We start from the raw sequence: 22,006 nt of genomic DNA on the forward strand, positions 1-22,006 counted from the left end.
TTGTAAGGTATACTGTTTATGTAGGCTATGAACACGTAATATGGCTATGGCTGCAAGCCTGAGTTACTGACTAGATGAATCATTTCTCTTATGTAGCCTTGTCCTTGTTCCTAAAAAAGTTGGCCTTGACCTTTAACTTCACATGTCCACTTTTACTTCTTGCTTTTGACTTGACGTTTGCATATTCCTTAGAATTAATAAGTTTTCTGTGTTGATTATTAGGTTTAATTCCTGCAGGGGAATTTAAATTATTTTCCCTGATTTCTCAATTGAATTTTCTTAGTATTTGGAATTTGGGAACCATTTTTCATGCAGTTCTGGGGAGGAATTCCTATCTGAAAACACTGCTATTCATACATCATTTTTATAGGGAAATGTGTTTCAAGTTCCAAATGACTGGTTTACCATTGTGAATACTCTTGAAAACACCATTTACGGATAAAGGGGCTTTCTACTATGACCTTTGCAGTTATTCTTTCCTGGGAACGGAGATGGGATTATTATATTTTTACCTGTTGCTAATAGGCTCTGAATGCCTCTTCTCGAAATAATTTTATACATAATTCAACCAAGTAAGGGGAACTGCTTTTCTTTGTGAGTTTCCTATGTAAGCTTTGTCTAGAAAGTGTGCTTGCTTCTAGGTTTAACATTGGCATTAGAGAATAAGGGGGGAAAATAAGCCTTTTCCTCAGTTTTTTGAATAAGATAAGTGTGCCTCAGTATTAGTGCACCCCGTGTATGTACCAGGGGAATTTGTAAAAGGAACAGGTCCTTCCTTTCAACCATTTATCTCTCTGCACTGCCAGGGCTTAGCTGTGGACAGTGGAAAGATTCCTCTGGGGCTGACTATTAATCTCTGGCATCCAAAAATGCTATGATATTTGGAAGAAGAAAATAATAATCCCTCTAGCAGAGGGCTGAAAGACAATTTGGGCAATATTTGGACTTGGGATGATTTTCATGAGAACTGTAAATAAAAAAGAAAGTGACAAGTTATGGACAGCAAAAGGATGGTTCTAATCGTTCATTTGTGAGTCCACCAAGCACATGTACTGAGTAATCCCTAAGGAATTAAACCCTGTAAGATGGGAAGGCAGAAAAGAAATGAGGTCAAATGTCTGGCATGCGGACATTCAGTAGACATTTGCTGCACTGAATTAAAGTTAGGTCCTTGCCTTTGAATGCTTTCCAGGATAACCTGATCAATGAACCAAAGCAAGATTTAAAAACTTTTAAAATCACATTTAAAGAAATTCATACACAAGGAAAAATGAGCATAGGGTAAATTTACCATAGCAAACCCTCAATTTATCATAACCTTACTAATACCAACCCTTAATTACCTAGAGTTTTAAAGAAAGAACAAACATGAGAAAATGAACTCACATTAGTGTCTATTCAGGATCTAACATCCTATTGCCTTTCTAATTGCACCAAAAATAGTATATGGTGAAAAATGGTTCAGCATGATCAGTGTTAAACACAGAAATGACAGAAATAATAAAACATGCTTACTTTTAAGATTTTTATTATGGAAAAGCAGATAAAAACATTTAAAGTGTTGAAACAAAATGAAGGTTTCATAACCACAAAAATTAAATGCAGCAGAATAACCAAATATCCATAAATGCTGGTTAATTCAAGCTTCTTTATACCTGAGAACCCATGAGGAAACTGGAGTCATTCTATCATAGCAGCTTTTAAACCTTGTGGATTTGCAGGGAGTTATGGGGATTACTATGACCTGACTTTTGTGACATGGTTAACCATTCCTCTAAAATTCAATCTTCCAAATGATATGGCCCTCTACCAAGACCCTCAGTCTTTTGGGGAATTTCCATTCAAACCAAGCTGTTCATGGTAAATGGCATCCTTCAGGAAATTTCCACTTGTGGGATCTGATACTTGACTTTTTTCCTCCAATGTATCCTCTAGGGTACTCTCAAGTGTGGTTTAGGATTATTTGAGCCATCTCCTCAGACTTATCTCCCTATTCTATCTGTCTCAGCCCAGCGCTGCCTTGGCAGGTAATTCCATAACACAAGCTTAGAGTTGCAGCAGCAGGGGAATAATCCATTCCAGAGTCTACACAAAACTCTAGGCGGTCACACAAAGGGACTGCAGAGTAGCTAACCTTCCCCCCCTCAGCACCTCACACACACCTCCTGGAAACAGATGATATTACCGCAGTCAGGCAGTGCAAATGCAATCAGTAAGAAGCCTTTGGAGAAGGCTGGAAGCCTGGGATAATCTTCGTCCCAAACCTAGATTGAAACTAGAAACTCAGAGAAACCCAAAGATGATTTTCAATTCTCCAACTCCTTCAACCTAAAAACAAATAAAAACAAATGAAGGAAGGAAGGAGGGAAAGAAGGAAGAAACTGAAAGAGTTTATTTCCCCGGCTACAATTACAAAGCTAACTGTGGAAGAAAGAAAACCTAAAAATGATAAGTAGGCTGCCCTTATGGGAGGAAGCAGTTCCTCGCCATTAGGAAACTCCCAAGAGGATGTTCGTAGGTATTAAAAAAAAAATTTATTAAATAATAATCCAATTGTTATTCAGTATTAGTATCACCAACATGATTTTTACGATGACGGTGGTAGTGAAGGAGCTGTTAGGTAAACAGCAGAATAATGTGGCTTCCATTTTCTACCATGGCAGCTGTTTATGAAATACATTACGTATTGTTATGTTATAGTATATTTTATATTATACTATATATAGCTGACTACAGGGTTTTTCATGGGGAAAACCACAGGACAGGCTGACTACAAAAATATATTCTTTTAAATTGAGGTATAACTGACATATATTAGTTTCAGATGCACACCATAATGATTCCATATTTGCATATACGGAAATGATCATCACAATAAGGCTACTTATCATCTGTTTCCATACACAGTTACAAAATTTTTTCTTGTCATGAGAACTTTTAAGATTTATTCCTAACAACTTTTAAATATACAATATAGCACCATTGACTATAGTCACCATGCTGTGTGTTACGTGCTGTACAGTATGCTTTTAGAAAGCACATTTTTTTTAAATAAAGAAAAATAAGAAAATGAATTTAAGTCAATAGGTGTTATTAAGAATAGGTGTTATTGTCAACAAAAGACATTCTTTCATCCTTTATGTGCAAATAGAATCTCCTATCTGGATATGCCCAATCTTTGACTCACTTGTAACCCACTCTGCGTCTCCCACTGTGCCTGTTACCATTGGTGCCTCACCCATATTGCTCCAGCTCCCACATTTCTGGGCACCCCAACCACTAAGTTCTTGTGACTCTTTCCTTGAGGGTTTTCTCTGGCCATGGAAGTCCACCTAATGCATGTGTGGGGCAGACCAGAAATGCCTAGGAGGTAACACTTTCTGGGGACCATCCTTAACCAGTAACTGAGGGAAGTTGGTGGAAAAATAACCCAGCTGCCTCGCACCTCAATTACGACAATGCTGAAGTGTATTCTACATAGTGAGAGTCCTTGGGAGGGACTAGTCCCCTGTTCTCTATCATGCTAACTTGAAATCACCTGTTAGATCAACTCCTGTGCCACATCCTTGTCTTAGGGCATGTTTTGGGGAACTCAACCTAAGGTATCCCTCACAGGCCCAATTTCACCCATTCTATCCCCTTTATCCTTACAACTCTCATCACCAGTCACTTAGGGAGCAATAAGTCTCAGAAAAACTTGGGCCTAAGATGAATGGAGCTGCCTTCTTCCTTCTAGTTTGTGCTTGCTTCAGCCCCACCTGTAACCCCATGCCCACCTCCACTCCCTCCCTTACACTGACCCAGCTCCTACCCTCCCACCTATAGGCCACCACTCCTCCTAGAAACAATAGCTATTGCTGATTCTCGTTCAAAAGAAAAAGAAAAGAATGAAGCCGCACTGATAAAACAGCAGATGGCAAAGATAGGTACATATCAACTTCCTGCATACAACCTTTCTTAATTCGCTAAGACCAGAATTTCTGAGGAACATCCGGAAATCCAGACATTTCCTTTGACTGTTGCAGCTATGATAAAAGTAAGCAGAGCAAATCTCTGATTCTACACCTGCCACCCACTCTTCCCCCACGCCAAGATAATAAATTGTTTAAAATACTTTGCTTTAGCTCTTATGATATATTGCCTCTGTTATTGCTTTCTATTTATACCTCTAGTCCAACAGTTCCTGGAACTGTTGATGCGTAAAGCTTAAACCAACTGCTCCAGTTCTGAACAAAACTGACAGCTCTCTCTGGGTTTGCTAATTAGGAAACTCTTTAAGGCAAAGAACTGGGTAAAAAGAGCGTATTATTCATTTCTAAGCAGTATTTTTTTATCTAAATCAATAAGAGCTCTTTCCCCCTCTGATCTGTCCTATATGTTGTTCGTATTCCTAGATGATCATTCTTTAATTTGGTTGTTCAGTGGGGCCCATAGCTTTGTTATGAGCTGCATTTACTGTCTTCTTCAGCCATTTGTGCTCCCAACACATGTAGTTTTGGACAGACCAGTGACCTAGCAGAGTTTTCAAAAGCAAGGTGCCGGACCACCTGCATCAGCACCCTATGGGGCAGTGGCTGAGATTCATCAGGCCACCGGCACCTGGCTCAATGCCACTCTGGGGAGAAGCCCAATGATTGTTAGGTGCAGATTAAGTTTGGGAACAACAGATTTGGGTGTTCAAATTTGACCAGACTGTTTAGATTGTGAAGTTCAAGCTACGTTTTCTTCCTCTCTCCCAGGACTGAATTCATGGCTTTGCCCTCATTAGTTGGCTGTAGCTAACTAAGCGAATAAGCTTTTATGCTAATACCATTCCTAGGAATGACAGACACACACTAATCCCTTCTGCTGGAAAGTGAAAAAAAGAAAACAATGAAAAATATTGTTTTCGAAGAGTAAAAATACACCCATGTTTTCTAATGGAAAAAATTTGACTTGTACAAGCATCACATTTTACAGGGCAGAAGCGGGGCTCATATTTTCAAGATTTTGCTAGACTACCCCTCTGGGAGCGGATCTTTGAGGAAAGACGTTCTTTCTAGTGTCCTGACTTAGATGTTGGAGAAAAATGAAGGAGATTGCGCTACATTTGTATTGGTGAAGGAATGTTCTTATTTTTATTATTATTTTTTTTCAAAAATCAGTGTTTTGGGGATAGCTACAGTTCAAATCTCATGTGGTCTTATGTAAACGCTCTTGGTTTTTCCATCTGTCAAGATGCTATTAAGTAAATTCAGTCTCTTTAGAAATAATCATTGTTTCCTGGCCCTGGGTTTGGAAGGATTTCCAAAGAAGATGACAGAAGTTTGGAACACAGTCACACTTGGCATTGTCATGACAGTATTCATTATGGGCATATAGAGTACAGTTTGGCTTAAAGAGGAGGGGGATTTTACTCTGGAATCCTATAGTGAATGTGTTTGTAGATGTCAACAAACCACTGTGAGAAAACAGATATGACTCTGGTGAGTAAATAAATACTTTCTTCCTGGAGTAGAGAACCCATTGTAGGATCAATTGATCTGTGTAAGAACAGAACAATAGTGATGTCTTTTAGAAACAGCTTCCAGAGCCATGTGCAAAGTACACATCTTTTGATGAAGTTCACATTTGCCATTGATGGGAGATGGCAGCATGAGGCATTTTCCCATAAATGTTTGCATTGTTCTTTGGATATTGTGGCATGTCCTTATATCCATGTGAGGACATCACAAAATAATATTGCTTGTGGCTCAGTATTGCTGACTAAAGAGTTAGGTCAGCACTGGTTCCATATGAGAGATGTTTATAGTAGGAGTTAATTCATGGAAATGTGCCTGATGAAAAGAGTGTGAGCTCTTGTGCTCAGAATGGGTTTACAAGCTCCTCTCTCTTTCCAGCCTGATAAGTTATACAGCTCCCTATCTCTTTATGTCTAGCCAAGAATTTTCCAAGGCAAAAGATCTGGAAATGTTTCTTCATCACTTGAATACCTGGCAACATAAATGAATAATATTTTGCACAGCTTTTCTGTTTTTGAGTCATAGACCCAAGGAGCATAAACCAATTTTTCAGTTTTTAAATCATTTGAACCTTTTGTTACTCTCCTCCTAATTAGTGTCCATTGTATTTCAAAACCCATTTTTATGTATTTATTAATAGCAAGATTATTAAATGAAACCATAGAAACCTCTGGAGGAGAAAGAGTTCTATTTCTTTTTTTAAAAACAAGTAATTTACTGAACTTCTTTTCTACTAAAGTCAAAAGCTTTAACTTTAATGGCTGGAAATTAACATTCAGTAAATTTTTTTTTTCAGCTTCTCTTTGAACTCCTACCTTGACACATAGTCTGCCAACTCCATGAAAAGAATTATTTAAATCAATCAATCAGAAGTGCTTTTTAACAGGTTTATATATCATATCCATGTATTAAATTTTCTGCCTTACTCAATTTTCTCAAGAGTTACATTAAAATATCATTTTTGGAAAGCAGTGTTTATTTCTCTATCATGGACATCTTAATTGAACTGATTTTTGTTTGGGTTTGGGTGTTTTGGCTTGGATTTTTAAAACATTGACTTAGAGGTTTTGTGCTTCAATTTTATCCTAAACCCAGCCGGCACACCCCAGCTGAATTTGATATAATCTACAGATCCTTGTCGCTGGAGAAGGTCTATGGAGCAGTATCTCCAGCCTCGCCTGGGGGCTTGTGAGAGTCAGCGTCTCAGGCCCCAACCTAGCCCTCCGGATTCAGAATCTGTACTTTTTCTTTTTCTTTCTTTCTTTCTTTCTTTCTTTCTTTCTTTTTTTTTTAAGATTAATTTATTTGAGAGAGAGAGAGAGAGAGAGCGTGAGCAGGGAGAGGGGCAGAGGAAGAGAGAGAAGCCTCAAGCAGACTTGCTGCTGAGTGTAGAGTCTGACTCAGGGCTTGATCCCGGGACCCTGAGATCATGACCTGAGCCAAGATCAAGAGCCAGATGCTCAACTGGTTGAGCCACCCAGTCGCCCCCAGAATCCGTACTTTAACAAGATTTCCTAGGTGAGTCTTCTTTTTTTTTTAATTTTTTTTTTTAAATTTATTCTACAGAGATAGAGACAGCCAGCGAGAGAGGGAACACAAGCAGGGGGAGTGGGAGAGGAAGAAGCAGGCTCATAGCGGAGGAGCCTGATGTGGGGCTCGATCCCATCACGCCGGGATCACGCCCTGAGCCGAAGGCAGACGCTTAACCCCTGTGCCACCCAGGCGCCCCCCTAGGTGAGTCTTCTATACATTAAAATTGAGAAGCTCTATTCTGATCTAATTCTTCCACTTTAGGGCGGCATTTTCAAATTAAAGAACTCAGTGGCTTGGTTTTATAGATTTAAAAGATACATAATAACTAAAAGATAGTAAATCTTTAAGGTGGAAGGCACCACAATGATTCTGTCTAGTGCTGAGCACCCTGCTAACAGGTCGATCTGTGCTTAAGGTTTGAAGTGCTATGGTGTTGACACGATGGCCCCCCGGTCCTGTACTGGAACTAGAGAAAGGGACGAAGCGTGCACGGAGAGGGAGCTCGCAGCCGAGAGGAGCGACACGCAAGTAAATGGAAATAGGACACACTGCGGACCACAGAGGTCGAGAAGTAGCTCAGGGACTGCCTGATTCTGTGGTTAGAAGGTGGGACAGAGAACAGACCAGGAAGCCTTCTCAGCAAAGATGACTCAATGTCAAGCATTTCACTGCATGGGCAAGTTGGAGAATGATCCAGGCAGACAAGCATGAAGGAAGGGAGACAGATAAACCTCTCTAAGGAAATTCACAGGGTTGGGTTTTGGGGAACATGAGGTATGTATAAGCAAGGGGGCAGCAGGTGGGAGAGAACCTCAGGAAGCTGTGGGAAATGAGGCTGCATAAGAGACACAGAGGCCTTCGGGTGCTAAGGAGCTGGGCTTTTGTCAAACGGGGCCTGGGGAAGTTTTGAGGAGGGAGGGCACAGCCAGCGTGGTGGTTTTGAAAGGTCATTCTGGATGCAGTGTGGAGAACGGACTGGAGGCCGATGGAGAAAGAGAAGAGTCAGGGAGAGCAGCACGGAGGTGGCCGCAGGGGCCCGGATGAGAGATGGTGATTGCCTGGCATGAGGTGGTAGCCATGGCGATGGTCAGCTCAGGATAAGGTCAAAAAATAAGGAGGAGGAATTTCTTTTCTCTCTGCCCCACTGTGTCCTTCAAATCTTTGCAGACACTGTTCTGCTGAATCTTTGCTTATTCAGAGCAAACATTTTCTGGTCTTTGAGCTGCTACGTTTAAGACTTGGGTTTGCATCCCTCCACAACTCCCTCAGTTTACTTATACCCCACATGCATGGTCGTGCCGAGAGTTAAGAAGAGGGAAAGTTAAGTGGGGAAAGGGAACTAAAAACTGCTGGGTTACCTAAACAGGCCAGGTGCACCATAAACATTGCCTCATTTACTTCCCACAACCCTGCCAAGTAAGTATTGTTACGTGTTTTAGAGATGAAAAGAATACAGATCTCCCTGTGATTATTGGCTTCCGCCAGTAGAACCTGAATTTGTACCCAGAGGTCTGTGATTCACACATTAAACTTGTCTGCGCGGCAAGGATGCTCGGAGCAGCGTCAACCACCACTGCCCCATGGTTCGCTGCATGCGTGGGTGCCGGTCAGTGGCCTTCTATGGCTCCACAACTTTCTTATTGAACAAGTGAACTGGAACCAGAAGATAAGCGGAGAAGATGCCCCGAGTGGCCAGGTAGGTGACAAAAAAAATCCAAATTCTCTTTGAAAGGACCTCACAGGCACAGCTTGTTTACTTTGTTTGTACATAATTCTCTCAAGCTGGGCCATATGTTTTTGCAGCCCACAGGCAATTAGAAACAGCAAATTAAGAACGTGTGGGAAGCAAGTGAGATCTAATAGGCGACAAACTGACATCAAGGGATGAGATGGAAAAATGTAAAGAGCCGTAGAGATGAGAAGTCAAGAAGCCTCAGTGATAGTTTTGGTCACTGATAGAGAGGCCGACAGTCCCACGGATTTTACTAATCCTCCAGGGCGTGGCGGTATACAGCACAAATTATAAACCCGAAGAGTCGACGTAAACCTTATCTCCCACCCAAAGGAGAAAGTCTCAATATAACATCTGGCGTCGGAGCACCACTTTTGCCTCTAGCTGAGCCATTCCGGTAGTATGAGAGTGTGGATCCTTTCCTGGTTAGCAGTTGTTAGCAATTCTAGAAGATCCTTATAGTCTGCTACACAAAACCTCTCTTAGTGATGTCTACCAATTAGCCAGTGTTCAGGGTTTTTGTTTTTTTGTTTTTTTACATAATAATCATCCAAATATTAGGAGACAAGTGTTACCGGCATGGACTAGTAACAAGAAAGTCCAGGACTATAGTCTTCAAAGAGCTGCTGCTTCCTTGTCTCTTACTTTCTTTCAAGTCTGCTCGGAGAGGATGCTCTGCCCCCTGCCAGGACCATCCGGGGATGTTACTTGTGAATCTCAGGAAACAAAATATTCTATAGTCACTTGAAGTTGTAAACAAAGACCCAATCATGTGGTTTAGTGTCTAACCAAATATATTCATCCATCCTTCAGTATTCATTGGAAGCAAGTCTTCCTCCTGTCCTACACCTTCTTGCCTCCTGCTTTCAGTGGCAGGCTTTTCCACTCTGTTCACCACTCATCTTCCCAATTCTGTAACTGCTGTTTCCAAACATGGAGGTCTAAGCAAGGGGAGGAAGAAAAGTGGAGGGGAACAGGAAAGTTCCTACTTGACTGGTACCACCCTGCCCTGGCTCTTAAGTCTCAAGAGTTTAATGTGCAATGAATCACATGGAGATCTCATTAAAATGAAGATTCTGATTAGGTAGGCCTAGAGTGAAATCTGAGTTTCTGCATTTCTAATAAGTTCCCAGCTTACACAGATCGTGTTATGCTATGGATCTTGCTTGCTTTGAGTAACAAGCATTCAGAGAGTCCCCTTTAGGTCCTCTCACTTACTGCCATTCTCTTAATGTAGCTAGTTAATGCAATTTCTTTACTTTAGCAAACTCTTTCAACTGTAGTGCCTTGGTGGTACATATCATTATCCTTTACTATTGGCGACCCTCACCCTGATGGGATACCTCCTTGGTCACAATACCTTCCAATATAACTTCAGGTTCAGTTTCCAAAGGTAATTCATCTAGCCCCCAGTTTCACATACCCTTGACCTTCATATTGACATGGATACAGACACTCAGACACCCATTTCCTGGGCAGCTGTAGAGTACTGGAACTTTCCAAATCACAGTCACAAGCCCCTCTGTCCTCTAGATGTAGGAAATGCATCTAGAACTCTCCCCAAGAGGTATGGAAGTCCACACAGTTGACTTGGGTTTGGAATGTGGAAACTGAAACTGGCAATACAGCTCTTTCCAAAGAAGTTGCTTCACATGTTCTTTCTCCTTATCCAACAATCTAGCTTTTTAAAATTCACAGGCTGGGTGAAAAGTCATGTATGTCATAACCAATTCTAGATATTTCCTTTTTTTTTTTTCAATTCTAGATATTTCTTTTAAAAATTTGCATCTTTGTCATTGCTCTCATAGCTAAATTCGTATCTCATAAACTGCAGTAGACACCTATTTTCTCCTGACTGTGACAAAAGTCTTGTTTTCACATATAGTTTCTGAATATTCACTATTTTCTAGATGCCTCTTCATTTGTCATTAGTCTACCTAAAATAAGGTAGCTAGAATCAGACCTCTTACTCCTCACAGAGTCTGACCAGCCCAGAGTTCACTGGGGTGGTGGTTTTCTGTCTTCTACATGTTTGACTTAACGCTCTTGACATCTGAATGTATATGGACGAGCAAAGGGAAAAAGGGAAAAATCAATGTCAAGTATATAATCTTGAGCTGGACTACCTGTAAAATTGAACACCATTAATAGAAAGCAAAGAAATTAAGATGATATGGGAGGTAGAGTAGTTCCATTTTAGACCTTTCAAGTTTAAGAGGCCAGCAGGATACCTATGTGGAAATGTTCAGTAGCTATTAAGAAATTGGAGACTGGAACATTCTAGAAGTTAAATCTAGAAATAGAGATTTGGGGATTATTCTTATAAAGATAATATTTGAAATCTAGAGAATATATATGTCAGTTGAGCTTAGAGGAAGAAGGTAGTCAGTTCGAGCCTGGAGATGGTGAAAGTTCACACAGATTCCAAGAGAAGATAACATGTTCTCCAGAACTGGATAGTTACCTAACTGACTCAAAATATTTCTACCTGTCACACTGTGTGAAAGTTGTATCAGCTTTATTTCTTAGAATTTTCCTAACAGAGAAGTATGCATGATGCCACCTAGGAGGGAGTTACATGGTAGTTGCCTGATATATCATAAGGGACATCATGTACCTGATTAGTAACCATTGCCACCCACTGCTTCTCAGGCCAGAGGCTTACGAAAATGGCACGTGGAATTTTTGATGTGTAGGAGGAATTGGAGATGAGACCTGGATCAGTTGGGGAGAAAAGTAGGGTTGGGCAGCTGGGGGTTGAGTGGGCTAGGGTGTAGGAGGGTATTTGCAAACACAACAGGGAGACTCCAAAATTTATTGCTTCATGGAACTAGCATCTATTCAAAATGAGCTATTTTGTTGAGTAATCCTCACCTAGCCAATGATTTTATAAAAAATGTATGTATTCCAGTTAAAAATAATTTTAGGTTTACTTTTTTCCTTTCTCTCTTAAAAATTGGATTATATTGTATTCTTCTTTTTTTATATCATATATTTGTTATCTGTAGTCAAAGGAGTGGCAATGGCTGTTTTACAGGAAAGCATGAAGAAATGATACAAGAGAAATTTAAAGGATATCCATAAATTTTTATGCATTTTTCTATTTCAAAAATGTACCTTTCTACTTAGATCTGGCATTAAAAATCCATACTTCAGAACACAAATACCCAATATAACTTTTGATTATTGTTTTACTTTCTATAAATAAAATACTAAGATAATCATAATTTAATAATTTCATGAAATAGTAAGTTTAATAATTGCATAGCTAAAGAGATATACTGTTAAGTGTGTGGTGTGCGTGTATGTGTGCATGCGTGTATATATGAGAGAGGGAGAGAGAGAGAGAGAACGCTATTACCCATTTAGTCTAAACACTCATAAGCTGTCATCTTGTCTATATAAGCAGGCTAGTGATACAAGAATTATACATACATGGTCTTTATGTCATCGTAATACATTCTGAAAAATCTTTGTTCAGACTTGTTACAACATTTAAAGATAAGACATTCAGTGGTATAATTTCTGGTAGAAAATTTTAGTGTTATACAAGCTCCCTTAATTGGCAATGTTTGGTAGATCTGACATTGACTAAAAATGCAAAGTTGGAACCAGAATTCTAAGGATTCTTTAGGAGGGTGTGGGGATATACCAGAGATCACAACATGTACCACAAACTTGGCTGTTTAAATTTTCTGAAGCTAGTCATTCCCAAATACCACAGTCAGCATTGAAAACACATATGGTAAAGGCTGGGTGATCCAACATTTAGTCAACTAGAACTCTCAGACAGTTTGAAAAGTTATAGCATAATAATATCCCCAATCATGACTCTTGGGATAAAAGTCTTAGCTGTATTTCTTTCATGCCTACTGCAAAAAGCTTTAATATAGTTTCTAATGTAATAGAACGTTTAATATAGGTTCTAATGTGATATATTGTTTTATTTAAGTAACAGAAGAATTCCGTGAGGGGTGCCTGGATGGCTCAGTCAGTTAAGTGTCCGACTTTTGATTTCAGTTCAGATCCTGATCTCAGGGTTGTGGGATCGAGCCCGGTGTTGGGCTCTGTGCTCTGCATGGAGCCTACTTAAGGTTCTCGCTCTCCCTCTCCCTCTTAAAGAATTTTTTGAAATGGGTGCTGTTATCCCCCATGTTATGGATGAAACAAACAATGTTCAGAGAGGTTAAATTAATTTTTCCAAGGTCTAATGGTGCGAAACAGACACCGTCGTGTTCTCCTATCTCTCAGGAACATTTAAGTTCCAAAATGTTGTCATGTGCTCATTTTTGGTAAGCTAGTAATCTATATTTGATCTGTCTTTAATAAGATAGTGTACTTCATTTTCAATCATGTTGGATAAGAATATTGCATTTGTGTATACTGGTTGCTCCTTTTATACAAATGTAATGCCACCATGGGCAGTAGAATACATGCTTCAAGTTATTTTTCCTTTCATAATGGAATCCAGTGTCGTTATCCATCCGGTATCCAGCCATCTTCCCATCAGAATCCCCTAGTGACCAATAAGCTTCTTAAGATGGAAGTCTAGAGCTAATATTGGAGATAGTGGCCATTGCTCAATCAAAGTTAAATAATGACCTCATTGGCTCCATGTGCTCACTCTCCCTTCTTCCCTCCCTCAGATGCACAGACATACACACAAATGAAAAGATTTGGGATTTATATATAATATAGATTTGGGATCTATTTAGAAAGTGGAATTGGTAGAATCATCCGTTTGTCATCAGCAAGTGTTTCCTAGATAGATACCTGATACCATTTCCTAGATACATCCTGAATCCTCCTACTTCAGTTGGTTTCCACAATCGCCACCCTCGTCCAATTCGTTATTGCCTTCCTGGACCTCAGTAGCATCCTAACCAGTCTCCTTGTTTCCTCTCTTGCCCTTGGCCACCACCAATCCATTCTCCCCAGTGCCAGTGCCACCAGAGCGATCTATAAATCCAAGTCTTATCACCTTGCTACTCTACCTAAAATCCTGCCTTGGCTGCCCACTCAGGGGCTGTCAGAGTTGACCCCTGCCTAGATCCACAGTTGGCTCATCTTGAGCTTTCTTTACTCAAGATGCTCTGGCTTTCTTGGGATGTCTCTTACTTACTACGCTTCACTCAGTCTCAGGATCTTGGGGCTTGCTATTCCCTTCATTGGGAACCCTTCTTTTCTCTCTTTTCACTTTGATTAACCATCGTTTGGACTTAGCCTAAATGTTGATTGCTCATAGCGGCTTTGTACGATATCCAGAGTAGGCTAGGCTATCCAATTACTCTCATAGCATTCTGTCCTTTTGCAGGATTCCCCATAACTGTATAATTTAACCAAACAATCCTGTGTTATGCCTCATTAACGTTTGTCTCCTACACTTGGTTATTAACTTTGTAAGAGTAGGTTCTTCTTCCTCCGCTCCTATTTCCCTACCCCCTAGTACAGTGCCTGACCTTTGTCAGCACACAATAGGTTTTCTTCAAACAATTTTGCTTATGCTCACAGATATCAAGCTTCTCACCCTTTCATCATAAAAAATGACTATGGCTTGTGTCTTAGAAATGGCCGAAGCTACTATGGGTTTGAATTTAATAGCAAGAATTTGACCAGATGAACTCAGGGATTCACCACTAAGGCTGATACACCATTGTCTAGTGGACCTTGAATTTATGTTTGATCATCTACCAATTATGTCACTTACTGATAGTTAAATAATGGAGCTAAGAGGACTTAGTGATGGGAAGCATTGAATAAAAGTCAGGAAAAAGGCAGCAAAAAGCCACGAATGTAGGATGGAGATAGTATAAAACACTGAATAAGGCAGGGGCTAAAGAGAGGGAAGTTACGTGGATAAAGATATAAAGGAAGAAAATTATTTTCTGCAAAGAGGTCCATGAAATAGACGATAGGGTTTGAGACACATTAGCAAGTGTAGATTAGAAGAGGTTATTGAGAAAATTCAGCATTTTTTTTGTCTCTCTGCTTTTCTTTCTCTCTCTCTCCCTTTCTCAGTCTCTCTTCCTCCCTCCCTTTCTTCTTTTCTTCTTCCCTTCCCCTCTTGAGCAATTAATATGCTGCTCATGAGAGTGGAATTATTTTACAAGCGCCAGGATAAAGGTCAAGACACAGACAATGTTTATAGAGTAACAGGGGTTTCGATTAGGTAATTTGCTGGTAACACCTTTAGTAAACAAATGTGAGAATAATACAAAGTGTTTATCACGACAGTCAGTTTTTAATCAAATCCATTCACTAAGAAAGCTGTAAAATAATTTGCAAAGTGCCTTGAGATAATAAACTACTATATAAACACGGTCTTATCCTAGCAACTGAAATTATAAAACTATTTGTTTTAGAAAATTTCAACTCTGGTATTTTACTTCCCTTGAGTGATGACAATAGATTGATTTATGAAACTGAATGTTTCTTCCCTTGGATTAAATGATTCTATGTGTATTTATGCTGATTAGCTGTTAGGAGGGGGTGAACACTGCTAGCAATAACTTTTGCTTTTGAATTTCATTAAAAAATTTTTGAGATTCAGAAAAGCTTTTGTGAATCACATCTGGTGTGCAGGACACGGGTGAGTTTTAAGCCTGTGCTTTGTTCTTGGAATCATGCTTGTGCCAAAGCACAGGCAGAAACTCAATATTCCTAAAGAGAGTGACTGTGCTTTTTTTTTTTTTTTTTTTTTTTTTTTTTAGGGTGTTAAAAAGAAAGAGCTATTGGCTTGGTAAAAATGAGACAGGGGGAGAGAAGGAGAGAGCACACAAACAAAAGCCTCAGCAACATCTAAAATTTGATACTCTCAATGCATGATATATTATTGGAGACGAGCAGATGAGCAGAGATTTCCAACAGGCTGCTTTTAATTTTAATTTGTTTCCGAAATCAGAAGAAGAGCTGCTCCTTTAAGACTCACAGTTCGGTCCCTTTTGTGTAACCTGTCTACTAGGGGGCAGGCACCTGGCTAAACTGGAAGTCTCCAAGGTTCAGAGAAACCATAAACCCAGACTGCAGTTCTTGCTATAGTTACTATGCTAAAAACCCATGGCCAACCCATCTCAGGTCCATCATGAGCTTATCTGCTAGTTTATAATATGCCAAAGACTGTGGGGGAAGGAGAAGACGGCATCAAACTTTTGTTGGATGTTTTACATGGGCTGTGGCCATTTTCAACATAGTGCACAGAATCTGAGATCCACCTATGCTCTAATTGGTATGAGGTTTTTTTGCTTTAGGGGTTTTTTTTTTGAAAGATTTATGTATTTATTTGAGAGAGAGAGAAAGAGTGCAAGCACAAGCAGGGGGGGCAAAGGGAGACGGAGAGAGAGAATCTCAAGCAGACTCTCTGCTGAGCCTGGAGCCCAAAGTGGGGCTCAATTTCACAACCCGGAGATCACAACCTGAGCTGAAAACGAGGAGCTGGATGCTTAACCGACTGTACCAGCCAGGCACCCCAAGTTGCACGAGGTTTTAAACTGGCCATCACGGTGTGTTAAGAGGATCCCATAATTAGTAAAGAAATATGCCCCATGATCTCAATGGAAATGAAGTGTCCGTAAAAGTTTAATCCCAACCACTTTCTTTTAATCAAGAATCTGTCCTAATGTCCTAGTTTTCTGATGTAATTTTAGGGGAATTAAAACATGAATTATTAATTATATTCAGTGTCAATTGAAAATGCTACTTGATACAATCCTACTAACTGAACATGTGGGTGGGATTAGGTTCTCACAGCTTCATTGGTTGGTAGGCCCTACAACCTACTTCCTCACTGTTGGTTAGCTAAGTATGAAGTGTACACACACACACACACACACACACACACACTTTTTTTTTTTTTCCCTCCTAAAAATCTCAAGTTAGCAGTGATTTAAAGACGGGGCTTTTGCTCTTGCTTTGTGCTGAGTGCTTCAAGATTTTAAAACTTGAAGCATTTAAAAAGTAGTGATGCCCAGGCCCCACTCTCACAGAGTCCGAGTAAGCCCAGCTTGAAGAAGACTTGGGCAGTCCTGTATTTTAAAAGGTGGTTGTTATGAGAGCCCAAGGTTGAGAACAGATAAATGCTACTGCATTTCTTCTTCCTGATCACATTAGTAAGTAGACTTTGCCGTGATAATTTTGCATATCCAGAAATTGACATTCAGTTTAAGGCTAAGATTTGAACCCATGTCTTTAGGATTTTTAAATCTTTGCTTTTCTCATCAATTCGCAATTCTTAAGACTTCCAGTAAGATCAAAGAATTTTCATAGAAAGATGCTTATAACTATTGAGCAAGAAAGGGAAAAGAAAATTCAATTATAGCAGTTAGGCTAAAAATAGAAGATTTATTTAAGGCTTAGCAAATTCTCTGAAGTTTTACACGTTTGCCATGATGGAAAGCTTAATGTATCTAACTTGGTTATATAATGTCACGTTGAAGAAGCTGGCACTGAGGTATCAAGCCGTCTTCCCCCCAACTTGTCTAATATGTGAACTTTGAAAACAGGGCACACAAAGGTAACATTTTAGAGTTTTCTCCACATGCATTAGAACTTTGTAGAAAACTAAATATTTTTTTAAACCATTTTTCTCTGACATTCAATCCCTTCCATAAAACATGGATAATAGAAACTGTTTTGTACCTTCCATTACTGTGGTTGGCTATTTCCTTTGAATCTCTCTGCTCCTCATTTATGTCTGGGGGGAGAAGAGGAGGACGTTGAACAGGCAAAATATTTTCATGGGCATCTTATCCCTAGTGTATCCTCAAAACACAAATAATCACCCACATGTAAAAGTGTAAATCTGAGCCTCAGGTAGGTCAGTTTCATCTAAGCTCAAGCCCTGTTCTATGTTTCTGTCCTTTCCATTTTCATTTTCCGTCTTTGGCAGAGCCTCCTATAGCAGATGCAGAAAGAATGTGTAGAGGCGCCAAGATGCTGAATCAAGTGCCTGTGATTGTTGTGACTGTCACCTCAAATTTCAGATTCAGAAGCACAACTTTATCAACTCATCCACAAATGATGAGGCTCTTGAGGGAAAGAATAATTTGTATTGACAAAACTCACAAGCAGTTAATTTATAAATCATGAGGCCAGTTTGTTAAATTACAATGGCCCAAGAACAGTTTTCTCATTCGATCCTTTTCCTTTTTGTTGTTTGTTCTTTCAATAATGATTAACTGAATCCCTCTTTCTTACAAGATGTTCTTCCATTTGGGCTGGTCTTTACACGGTAACAGATTATATATGTTTTGGGCTGTCGATTGGTTAAAAAGGGCAAAATCCCACTCAAGCTTGTTTGAATTAAAAGGAGGTTTATAGTAAAATAATAGATACGTTCACAAATAAAGTATAGGAAGGGAGTAAAGTGAAAAGTTATTAGGCATCTCTCTTACTCTTGCTCTCACTCGTTCACGCTCTGTCTTGCTCTTGTACTTTCAGACTGAGTGGTCTTATATCTACTGCTCTCTGTACCTCAGCCCTGGTCTGGGCAAGCTTCCTCGGCTTGCACACAGCCCAACATGGCTGTCACCCAACACGATCACCAATTCAGAATGTACAAGACCTCACAGCCAGCAGCAATGCCCAGCCCCACGCAATCTGCACAGTCTCTAGGCTTCTTAGTTCTTATTTCCTTGGAAAGACTCTGACTGCCTCATCCTCGTCTATGGATATTTCCCCAGGCCAGGTGTCTACGTCCTGCCCAATCATGATCTATACATACCTGACCCAGACCTATCCCTCTTCTAGGGGCTAGAGATTCAGTTTTAATGGAGAGCTTGTGTGAGGGAGACAATGAGAGAGCATCTAATATATCGGCAAATATGAGGCAGTCTTTAGGCATTCTCCTATTGGGTATAGGAGCATTCTGACTGAGGACTGTAGGGCTGGTACCAAATTGATGGGGCAATTGAAGGGGGTGTCCTTTCAGCAAGCCATGGAAGGTTCAGTCAGGGAGGCAGGGCCAGGAGAAAAGGGGCAGCACTCCAGAGGTTTCCATGCCTCCAGGGTACATAGCTAAAGTAAAACCCTATCATTCAGAGTTCTTTCAGGGGCTCTTCCTCCCCTGCTCCAAAGAACAAGCTTTGTTGAGCCCCTACAATGTATTTGGAAGACAAGTAGGTCAATGCCAGGAGAGGAAGATGCTGAAACTCACAGAAAGGCACTGGGGCTTTCTGGAAAGAAACCTGGACACAGGGTTTAGTGGGTTGAATAGAGACCCCCAAAAGATATGTCCAAATCCTAAACTCCAGTATCTGTGGGTATGCTCATATTTGGAAATAGGGATATAAGTAAGTAAGGTAAAAATGTAAGTAAGGTAAAGATCTCAAGATGAGACTATCTTGGATTAGGATGGATCCTAAATCCAATGACAACAGATGTCCTTTACGAGATGGGAAAGGAGAAAACACAGAGGAACACAGGGAAGAAGGCCATGACAAGTTGAAGGCAGAGATTGGAGTTATGTTGTCACAAGCCAAGGAACACCAGGAGCCACCAGAAGCTGGGAGGCAAGGGAGGATTCTTCTGTAGAGACTTCAGAAGGAGCGCCGGCCTTCATTTTAGACTTTTGGCCTCCAGAACCATGAGAGAATACATTTATATTTTTTTAAGCCAAGAAGTTTGTGAAAATTTGTTAGGGAAGCTCTAACAAGCAAATGTATTAGGCTTATGACAGGCAGAGCTTTTCTGAGAAATGGAGTTTGAGCCAAGACAGATAAGAATCAGGCACCTCAGAGCATGTCTCAGCTTTCTTCAGTAGCAGCTCCCAGACCATGAACTTTAAGGGCGAGCCTCTGAGCACTGGGGATAAAGTGGGGGTAGGGGTCCCACTCTCAGTGAGGATATAGACTCTGAGCCAAATTGGGCAGAGAGCGCTTTTGCTCTGTCTTCAGTTGGAAATGCTGTCCTGTGAGATCATAAAAAGATGCCCTAGATTCACCCCTCACTTTGCCACTGACTCCCTGAACACCCTCATGTAGGTTCTTCACCCTCTAAGGGCCTCGACTACAGCAGCCATGCATAAACTATTGAAGAAGATGGCCTTTAAATGTCCTCGTGGTTGGGGCCATCTGGTCCTTAAGCCTATGTGGTTTGGATAAGGGGAGAGTCAGGCCTGAGCCTGGCTCTCTCAGTTGGATACATCAACTTGATGGAGGTATTGCCTCTCCTCACCACCCTCTTGGGATCAATCCTTAGACCCGGTCCTCCCCATGTCTCAATTACTACCTGGGACCAACACTTGGGAGGATTTGGCCCTTGAGTTCCCACTCATAGTCAATGTCTCTGCCTATCTCAGCCTTTTGGGGATATATAGCTCTTCAGACATAAACCCCATAGGGACCTTGCTGGATGTCCCATAAGGTATATTGTTTTCCAGGCTCAGACCAACAATAGAATGTTCCAGTGACTTTGGAGGCTTATGGGAATGAGCTGTAAGTGTCCCACCTGGGATTCTTTTCTGAGAGCATAATTTGGAACTGTACTCTACAATATGCAGCCCCCTAGCTGAATGTGGCTTTATAAATTTAAATTAATTTAAATAAAATTAAAAATTAAATCTGAATTGTACTAGCCACAATTGCTTGATATCCATATTCACATGTGGCTAGTGGCTGTACATTGGAGAGAGAGATCATTTCCATCATTGTAGAAAGTTGGACAGCACTTTTTATATCAGTGTTTCAATTCATCTGAGGATCTTATTAAAATACAGATTCAGATTCAGTTGGTCTGGGTTGTGGCCTGAGATTCTGCAATTCTAGCAAGTACCCAGATGATGTCAATGCTGCTGGTTTGTGGACCACACTTTGAAAAGCAAGGATTTACATCACTATGAATTATTTAGGGCCATCGTGTTAACTAACTAACTGTATTCTGGGGCTGGGGATAGGGCAAGAGGGAGAACATATCATCTACAAGAAGTAGAAAAGAGACTATCTTTGTTGGAAGAGAGGCTTCATGGAAGAGAAAAATGGAAAGTCCTTTGTCTAGGTAAGTCAGGCCCTAAATGTCAGCCTAAAGGATAGAGACTTTCCTCTGTAGAGCAATTAAGACAAGAGATACATTGGTGCAGGGATTGGTAAACTTTTTTTCTAAAGGGCCCTATAATAACTATTTTAGGCTCTGGGGGCTATTAGGTCTCTGGCTCAATTACTCAAGTTTGATGATGTTGCATGAATGCAGCTATCAACAATATGTAGGNAAATGAATGTGGCTGTGTTCCAATAAAACTTTGTTTACAAAATCAGGTGGCATATTAGATTTGACCTGTGTGGCATAGTTTTCGGACCCTTGCACTAGTGGGTCATGATGGGTGAGGGAGCATCAAGTGAACTTACAATGGTCAATTAGAATGTCTATATAACCTAAAGCCAGTTTTAGCTATCTTCATTGTTAATCATCACTAATAAGAGTAAATGTCAATCATTAGTATAATTGGTTTAATTTCTGTTTCAAAGCAATAATTTCCTAACACATACAATACATAATTACAGTGATACCGAAGTCAAACTATGATATGCACAAATTGCAAGTTGTTCAGAAAGAAAAAGTGAAACATCTAGACAGTCAACCTAAAAGTAAAAATCCATCCACCAGCTGGTACCTTCTATTAAGATGTTACAGCAAAAAATAATGATCTGAGAGCATCTGGTTGGCTCAGTAGGTTGTGTCTGCCTTTGGCTCCGGTCATGATCCCAAGGGTCTTGAGATCGAACCCTGCGTTCCTGCTCGGTGGGGAGCCTGCTTCTCCCTCTCACTCTGCCTGCCACTGCCCCTGCTTGTGCTCTCTTTCTCTCTCTCTTCCTCCCTCTCTGTCAAATAAATAAATAAAATCTTAAAAAAAAAATGATCTGAATCCCAGGTTTTAGAATTTCTTTATTATAAGGGTAAACAAAAACCTAGGGAGAGCCACTGGTCTGATGACCATAGCTAGTGGTTGGTCAGTTTAGGATAAAATCAGGGTTCATATTTCTTAACCACCATGTAAACCTTCCCTGACATCACCACTACAGAGTGAACAAAGCACTATTCAAATACTGTCAGTACCAGGTGCCTGTAGTCCAGAAAATGCTCACTGAGCCCAAGGAAATTATACTGAATTATGGCTGTAAACATAGCCATTGATATTACAGACATTCGTTGAACATTTCATAAATCATCTCATTTTCTTAGACTTTTGGGAGAAGGATTTAGATGATAAACATCTCTTTAAAGAGCTATCCAAGAAATTTTAAATGAAGTC

Source organism: Ursus maritimus, unplaced genomic scaffold (assembly GCF_017311325.1).
Source record: "Ursus maritimus isolate PB19 unplaced genomic scaffold, ASM1731132v1 scaffold_20, whole genome shotgun sequence".
Classification (NCBI taxonomy): Eukaryota; Metazoa; Chordata; class Mammalia; order Carnivora; family Ursidae; genus Ursus; species Ursus maritimus.